Source organism: Elgaria multicarinata, chromosome 1, assembly GCF_023053635.1.
Source record: "Elgaria multicarinata webbii isolate HBS135686 ecotype San Diego chromosome 1, rElgMul1.1.pri, whole genome shotgun sequence".
In the NCBI taxonomy this organism is placed as follows: domain Eukaryota; kingdom Metazoa; phylum Chordata; class Lepidosauria; order Squamata; family Anguidae; genus Elgaria; species Elgaria multicarinata.
In genome coordinates this window covers 208,951,636-208,959,776 of record NC_086171.1, presented here as the reverse complement: position 1 = coordinate 208,959,776, position 8,141 = coordinate 208,951,636, and positions in this window count along the sequence as shown.

The window sequence follows — 8,141 nt, the reverse complement described above, 5'->3', positions numbered from 1 at the left end:
TGTATCATGTGAGCTGCCACAAAGACATCAGAGGCGGTTCAGCATAGGCATGGATTTACAGAGCCAGGGCGAGGTTTGGGGGAGCCCTTAGTGCCTTTTGGGAGGGTCCCTCAGTGGTGGAGCCCCACCCAGGCCAGGTCCCTTGGTGGCAGCCATTTTAATTCCCCCACAATGCCTCTGGAGTGAACTGTCTTAGGGCTCTAGAGGTATTTTGGGGGAATTAAAATGACAGGTCCCAGTCACAGCCATCCCGGCTCCAGCACTGACAGGAGTGCATGGTTTGGGGGGTTGGAGTTCCCATTTTCTATTGGTGGTGGACCCTCTTGAGGGCCCAGGACATCAGCAAGTGCCCCACAGTGCCAACTCCTGATGAAAGACCTGCAGGTCTACCAACTCAGTGAGAATTGCTAGGCTAGCTTTCATAGAATCATATAGAATCATAGAATAGCAGAGTTGGAAGGGGCCTACAAGGCCATCGAGTCCAACCCCCTGCTCAGGGCAGGAATCCACCCTAAAGCATCCCTGACAGATGGTTGTCCAGCTGCCTCTTGAAGGCCTCTAGTGTGGGAGAGCCCACAACCTCCCTAGGTAACTGGTTCCATTGTCGTACTGCTCTAACAGTCAGGAAGTTTTTCCTGATGTCCAGCTGGAATCTGGCTTCCTTTAACTTGAGCCCGTTATTCCGTGTCCTGCACTCTGGGAGGATCGAGAAGAGATCCTGGCCCTCTGTGTGACAACCTTTTAAGTATTTGAAGAGTGCTATAATGTCTCCCCTCAATCTTCTCTTCTCCAGGCTAAACATGCCCAGTTCTTTCAGGCCATAACTAGACCTAAGGTTTATCCCTAGATCGTCCAGGGGTCAAACCTGTTCATCTAGGTGACTCACAGGGGATTCAGTGCTCAGGTAGGGGCGAACCCTGGATGATCCCAGGATAAACCTTAGGTCTAGCTGTGACCTCAGTCTCTCTTCATAGGGCTTTGTTTCCAGACCCCTGATCATCCTGGTTTCCCCAGCCTTCTGCCCCCAAATGTACTAAACTCCCACTATCCACAGCCACCCATGACCAACATGCTGGCTGTGGATGCTAGGAGTTGTTGTCCACCGATCTGGAGGGCACCAGCTTGTGGGGGTCATTTGTGCTAGGTCCATGACACAGAAATGAAGCTTTTTCTATGATGCAGGTAAGTCATTGTGAAGCTCCAGCAGTGCCATTTCTTTGTGTAAGGCTGTTGTAAAGGTGCAAGAGTAGGAGCAGAAAGTAAAGCTGGCAACCCTAGAGTCTCCCTTGGTTTTGACGGGCTTCATGCCCAGAGCTCTTAAAGCTATAAGCAGCACCTCTGTGACCTTGCAAACTCCCTGCAAAAAAACAATGGATCTCCTAATGTTTTCGCCTTCCTTGCAAGATGTCACTTTGAGATTGCAGGCCGTCAGAGCTTCAATCCATTTAAGGCGAGAAAAAAACGACAGTTTGAAACACACGAAATCACAGAAAATTGAGGGAAATGGAGCAAAACGACTGAAGAGTTGATGCCTGTTTCGAAAAACACGACAACAAAAATGACACAGATAAAAGCAGTGCCGTCCTCCGGTCCCAAGTTCTGGCTTGCCCTGAGTTTGTAGGCAGGTTGAGCTATAAGTGCAGATCAATGTGTCCCCTGACAGTTGATGGCTGAGTTCTCGCCTGAAAACACGGCAAGGTTTTCCAAGTCCGTTGCAATCCCCAGAATGAGAGTTAGGAATGAAACTTCAGTCTACAGACAGAGACCAGGTTAAGCATGAGGACTTGTGTGTTGTATTTTACGTTGAGGAATAGAGCTGGCGGGAAGTTTACACGGGTTCAGGACCAATATTCTTATCTCCAGTATTTGAGGCAGTAAGGCTGTATGCACCAGTTGCTGGGGAACATGGGTGGGAGGGTGCTGTTGCACCATGTCCTGCCTTGTGTGAAGAGAGTGCTGTTCTAGATGGACCCTTGGTCTGACCCAACATCAGGGCTCTTCTGGTGTTCTTAAGCCAGTGAAGAAACCCTCGAAGGAGCTAGGTCTCTTGACTGCCTGGTCAAGGTGGCCAGTGATGCCATGTGTATGGAGGTAAGGGGCAGGAAGAGGCCATCACCATTGAGTGGTGACCTTGCCATGGTGGGACCCAATGCTCAATGAGATAACGGGCCCCAATGCAGTGAGAGACGCAAGACAGCAGTGCACACTCATGGGGGTGGGGGCAGCAATGGACAAATCTATCAATTTTGCTTTCTTTCAGATTCTCATTTTTCCCAAGATCAGTTCCGAAATTAATTTCATCTCAAACTTTGCAAATTTGTGCAATCTGAAATTCAGGCCACAGCTAGACCTAAGGTTTATCCTGGGATCATCCAGGGTTCACCGCTGCCTGAGCACTGGATTCCCTGTGTGTCACCTAGATGAACAGGTCTGACCCCTGGACGATCCAGGGATAAACCTTAGGTCTAGCTATGGCCTCAGTTCATCCCAAATGAAGAGATTTTTATAAGAAAAGAAAAGGAAAAAAGCTTGCATGAAAATTCATAAACACCTTTTGGGCATATTTACATACACATTTCTGCATACACATTTATTTGCAAACAATTTCCCCTAGTATAATGCATTTTTGGACAGTGTTTTCCCTAATACATAATGACTGATGGGTGTTGGAGTCTGCCAGCAATAGGAGCAACATGGATTAAGCAAACACACACACACACACACACACGCCTCTGAATTCTCATCCCTCAGCTTTCTAGAGCAGTGGCAACCTTGGGTTTCAAGATATGCGGGCTAGATCCACACTACTCTTTTAAAGGGGCATTTAAGTGCACGGATAACTATTGGGGTACATTACACATTACACACACCATTTTCATAGTGTTATTTCCTGCTTTTTATTCCACGTTATCCTAAATACCACAACAAATGCCATTGTGGCCATAGCCAGACGGGGCTTTATCCCAGGGCGATCCCCGGGATAATCCCTGTGCATTCACATGATGCACAGGGGATCCCAGGATCAGGGAGGGATGATCCCTCCCTTGCCCTGGGATAATGGCCCTACACTTTTTCCATGGTCTAGGGATGATTCCGAAATCGCGGAAAGTGTAGCCCACTGTCACGGTTTGTCACTGCTCCTCACGGTTACTCGCAAGTAGCTGGGACCTGCACATGTGGCACAGAGCTCCTCAGGAGTACTGCGCTCATTAGGGGTGGGGTGGGGGAGCAGGAATTTTTTTAAAAAATTAAAAAGCTTAACTTTTGCACATGAGCGCTCGTGCGCTGCTTCCTCTTTTTAAAAAATGGTGGACGCGACATTCTTTCCCTTTGAGGCCATCGCGCGCCACGTGTAAACAGAGGGGGAGATCTCAAAATAAATATATCGTGAGATCTTCACCCCTCCGTCACACTAGACCAGTAGGTCTAGCTAAGGCCCCAGTGTCCTACGAGGTATAAATTAGGGTGACCCAATGAAAAGGAGGACAGGGCTCCTGTATCTTTAACAGTTGCATAGAAAAGGAGATTTCAGCAGCTGCCATTTCTATATATGGAGAACCTGGTGAAATTCCCTCATCATTACAATAGTTAAAGCTGCAGGAGCTATACTAGAGTGACCAGATACAAAAGAGGGCAGGGCACCTGCAGCTTTAACTGTTGTGATGAAGAGGAAATTTCACCAGGTGCTGCATGTATTCAAATGACACCTGCTGAACTTCCCTTTTCAATACAACTGTTAAAGATACAGGAGCCCTGTCCTCCTTTTCATATGGTCACCCTATATAAGTGCACAAGAGGAATATAGCGTCACCATGATGTGATTGTAATAATCCGACATGAATAGCTCTGGCCGAAGTGTCAACAGATCAAACCTTCAAAGCCCTTTGACTCCCCAGAAGAATTTCAAAAGAGGATAGAAGACGACACATGAATCCTAATGCAGTAATAATTGAAAATATGATGAGGCTCCAGTATGTTATTCTTTTGCGAAGTTGCAAGTGTAGGACTACTGATGATGGATGTGCTTATTTATCCAACTCAGTGGTTCTGATGGCTGGTTTGTCGAATGCCCTTACATTTCTAGCAATGCCGCATTCTTGGTTATTGGGAATTTTGTTCTCATTGCTTGGAAGCCCGTGGGCTCTGCCTGCGTGCACCTTCTGAAATCCCCCCTCACAAAAAAAAGCAAGTTGTAATTTGATCTGCTTCATATATCAAGTATGACATGCATGGATTCAAAACCAGAGCTCACGCCTTGATGCTGAGCTTTGTCGATGATGATGTATGAAGTACACGAGAGGAGCAAACGGAACATTTATTTGCATTAAACCATAGAGAGATGACACCAGACGGCGTCTGTAAGGATATACAGTGAATACAATATCAAAGTTCCATTCTCAACACAATATGCACATGCATCTCTGCATGAATAACCGAAAAAATAAAACTAAAATCAGACTCCTGTGCAGTGTAAAATTAATTATCCGCCTAGTTCAGTCACTGCCCTGATCTCTGGCAGTAGATGGTTTGATGACTCCAAGTTGGATGCTTGGAAGGTGTCAGTAGGTCTTGGGTCTTGAACCAAAGACCCCCGGCTGATCATGAGTCAGAATATCACAAACAACTGGGCATGTTTAGCCTGGAGAAGAGAAGATTAAGGGGAGACATGATAGCACTCTTCAAATACTTAAAAGGTTGTCACACAGAGGAGGGCCAGGGTCTCTTCTCGATTATCCCAGAGTGCAGGACATGGAATAATGGGGTCAAGTTACAGGAAGCCAGATTCCAGATGGACATCAGGAAAAACTTCCTGACTGTTAGAGCAGTACAGCAATGGAACCAGTTAACTAGGGAGGTTGTAGGCTCTCCCACACTAGAGGCATTCAAGCGGCAGCTGGACAACCATCTGTCAAGGATGCTTTAGGGTGGATTCCTGCATTGAGCAGGGGGTTGGACTCGATGGCATTATAGGCTTCTTCCAAATCTACTATTCTATGATTCTATGATCAGGAATGCTCACAGAGGTTCCCTAATCAAATGCTTGCTGGAGAACTGGGACGGACACAGCCCTATGTGCAAGGCAGATGCGGGCAAGGGAAACAGGATGTGAAGTGATGGAAGTAATCTCCATATACAGGACGGTGTACATTTAACAATGCTTAAGAACAATATTGCTATCTAATGTGAGGGACATGCAGCATAAACGTTTTAGATAGAAAAAAGAAGGTATTAAGAATTTATATAGAACTATTAAAACCATATGGAGAAATTCTAGGTCTGAAGGACTTGATAGCTTTCAATCATGTTATAAATGCATAATGTTTAAGTAGTATACAACTCCATATACACAATGTGCATAATGTTCAAAGTCCATTTCAGTATAAAAAAACCTATGAGGGCAGGTCTATATTGTTGTAGAAATCATCACACAACAGGTGTTGTTCCTACTTTTTCAAGATACGTTATTTATTTCTAATGGTTCGTGAAAATATTGAATATCTGCAGCTTACTAATAGTTCAATGTATTGACTTTTAGCTCCTGAGGAAGGACCACTCTGGGTCCGAAATGTTGAGCTTCCAATACACGATTTTTACTATTGTTTTAATCGTTGGATTATTTTTGAAAGAAAACTATTAAAACCATTCATTCACTTCATCAAACACCAGAGTTTCACTCTCTTTTCAGTATCACAGCTCCTGGATCTGCCATTCAGTTTTAGGAGCTAATTCCAAAATTTAGGGGGCACCTCTGAAACAGCTGTTTTCACAGTACCCACTGGTCCAATAAATTGTGCAATCCCCAAAGGATTCTGATCACCACATCCTAAAGAGTAGGAAGGTATGTTTGGAAGACCAATTGCACATTTGTTCTCAAATGCATGCCATTCTTATAAATCGGTTCACACCATGTTGGCTGTGAATGAGCACAGAACAACTTGCAACTTTTTCCAACTGTGTTTCATTTTTCGCTGAATCAGGCACTTGGATTTCTACATACACCTGCCTTCGACAAGAGATGTTATTATGCCAGTGCTGAAGTTGGCGCTCAGCAAAGAGAGTGAAATTTTCCACCGGCGCTAAGCTGTGATTGAATTTGTTCAGATTAGGCCTGGAGCTGAGCAAACTCGAAATGCATCATTTGAGGGAAGCTCTTTCATTTTTATGGAAATGTTCCACCGTCTTCAGATCTAATTGAAGGTCCTGACATTCCAATTTCCCTATAAGAATGTATTCAAACACAAGCTCAATTCTTATTCTTTATTTTCTTTGCAGAATGGAAGCGGCAGTGCGTCAGATGTGCGTTCATTTCAAAGCTGGCAATCTCGAGTATCACGGCTTCCCTTTCAATGCATGCTCAATAACTCTTATTCAGTCCATATCCTACAGCTTGATCCGTGATCCACCTAAACCCATGACAACTCTGCTGTAGGATTAAGGCCATCCCTCCCACTTCAAACCTTCAAACAAACAAACAAACAAACGAAGAATGAAATTATTTCAAACATGGATTAATATGCACACCAGGCTTATGCATTACTCAGATGTCAACAAACAAGAACTCAACATATGATAAGAAAAGACAAGGTAGGGGGAAGGATTAACTTCCCTCCTCTTCCTTTATACAGTGGCAAGCTACTGAACGCACTGCTTCTTGTATGGATCTGTGGACCAGTTGCTGGGGAACATGGGTGGGAGGGTGCTATTGCACTCACATCTTGTTTATGGCTTCCTATAGGCTTCTGGTTGGCGACTGCTGAAAACAGGATGCTAGAATAAATGGACATTTGGCCTTGTCCAGTGTGTGCCTTCTGGATTAAGGTGGCCAATTACAGAAGTTAGGGTGACCATATTTGGGAAACCAAAAAAGAGGACACCTAGTGTGTGTGGGGGGGAAGCAGCTTTCTGAGTCCTGCAGAAAGTACGTTATTCCCCCGCCACCTTAAAGAACCCGATTGGAGTGGAGGAGGGGAAAGGATTTCATTCTGTACCACCACCATCCACTCCAATTGGGGCCTTTTCTATAATGTCCACGAGTGACCCACTTTCCCCTTTAAGACCTCAATTGGAGCTCGGGGTGGGGGAATGATGTGCCTCAAGAAAGCATGTCATTCCCTCCTGCCATGCTAATGGCAGCCTTAAAGGGGAAGGTGTGTCATTCCAGGACATTATTGAAAATGATAGAAAATCCCCCCTGACACCATGGAAAGAACAAAAACCAGGACAAATCCGGGGAAATCCTGACAGTTGGTCACCCTACAGAAGTCTGCATACAATTTTCCTGCATTAATTTATAAGGCTAGATGTACATTGAGAAAGAATTAGTATAAACAGAAATATGCTACGTTTCACCACAGGTGGCCTGTATGATTGCTCAAGTTGCCGCACAGGTGTTAAATGTGGATGGGCAAATTCATGGCTGCTGGTCTCCCCTCTTATGGCCCTTTATCTTTAAACCAGACTTGCATGCTCTGGTCACCCCTTCAAACGGAGGGCTTTCCTCCGTAAATTAGGTCAACTGGTAGAGGAAGTCATGCTCCTAGCAAGCATGAGTAATCTGTTTGGAATATAGCCTCTGGGTCCATGATCCAGCTGTAAGGATGGAGAGAGGGGCCCGAGGAGGAATGGTTTACCAATAGTTTGCTCATCACAGCAGACATCCGTGGAAGTCAATGTTCCTTGAACAGAGCTGGAAATGAAGATAACGGGAGAGTTTAAGCATCTTTCTTACTTTCCTATGCAGAGGAAATCCAGCCCTAGGCCCAAGAACGAGATTGCTATGGACCTGTGGAGGGTCCATAGCTCAGTAGAAGGGCCCACACTTTGGATGTAAAAGGTCCCAGGTGCAAGCACCTTTATAGATATAGCCTGTGGAACAACTTTGCACTTTTAAAAAACATGTACTACAAATAAACATGCTGCAAAGGTGGAAACAAAGAAAAGATGTTCTTTTCGAAAAGGTCATTTCCTAGGGTGACCCTATGAAAAGGAGGACAGGGCTCCTGTATCTGTAACAGTTGTATTGAAGGGAGAATTTCAGAAGGTGTCATTTGTATGCATGCAGCACCTGGTGAAATTCCCCCTTCATCACCACAGTTAAAGCTGCAGGAGCTATACTAGAGTGACCAGATACTAAAGAGGAC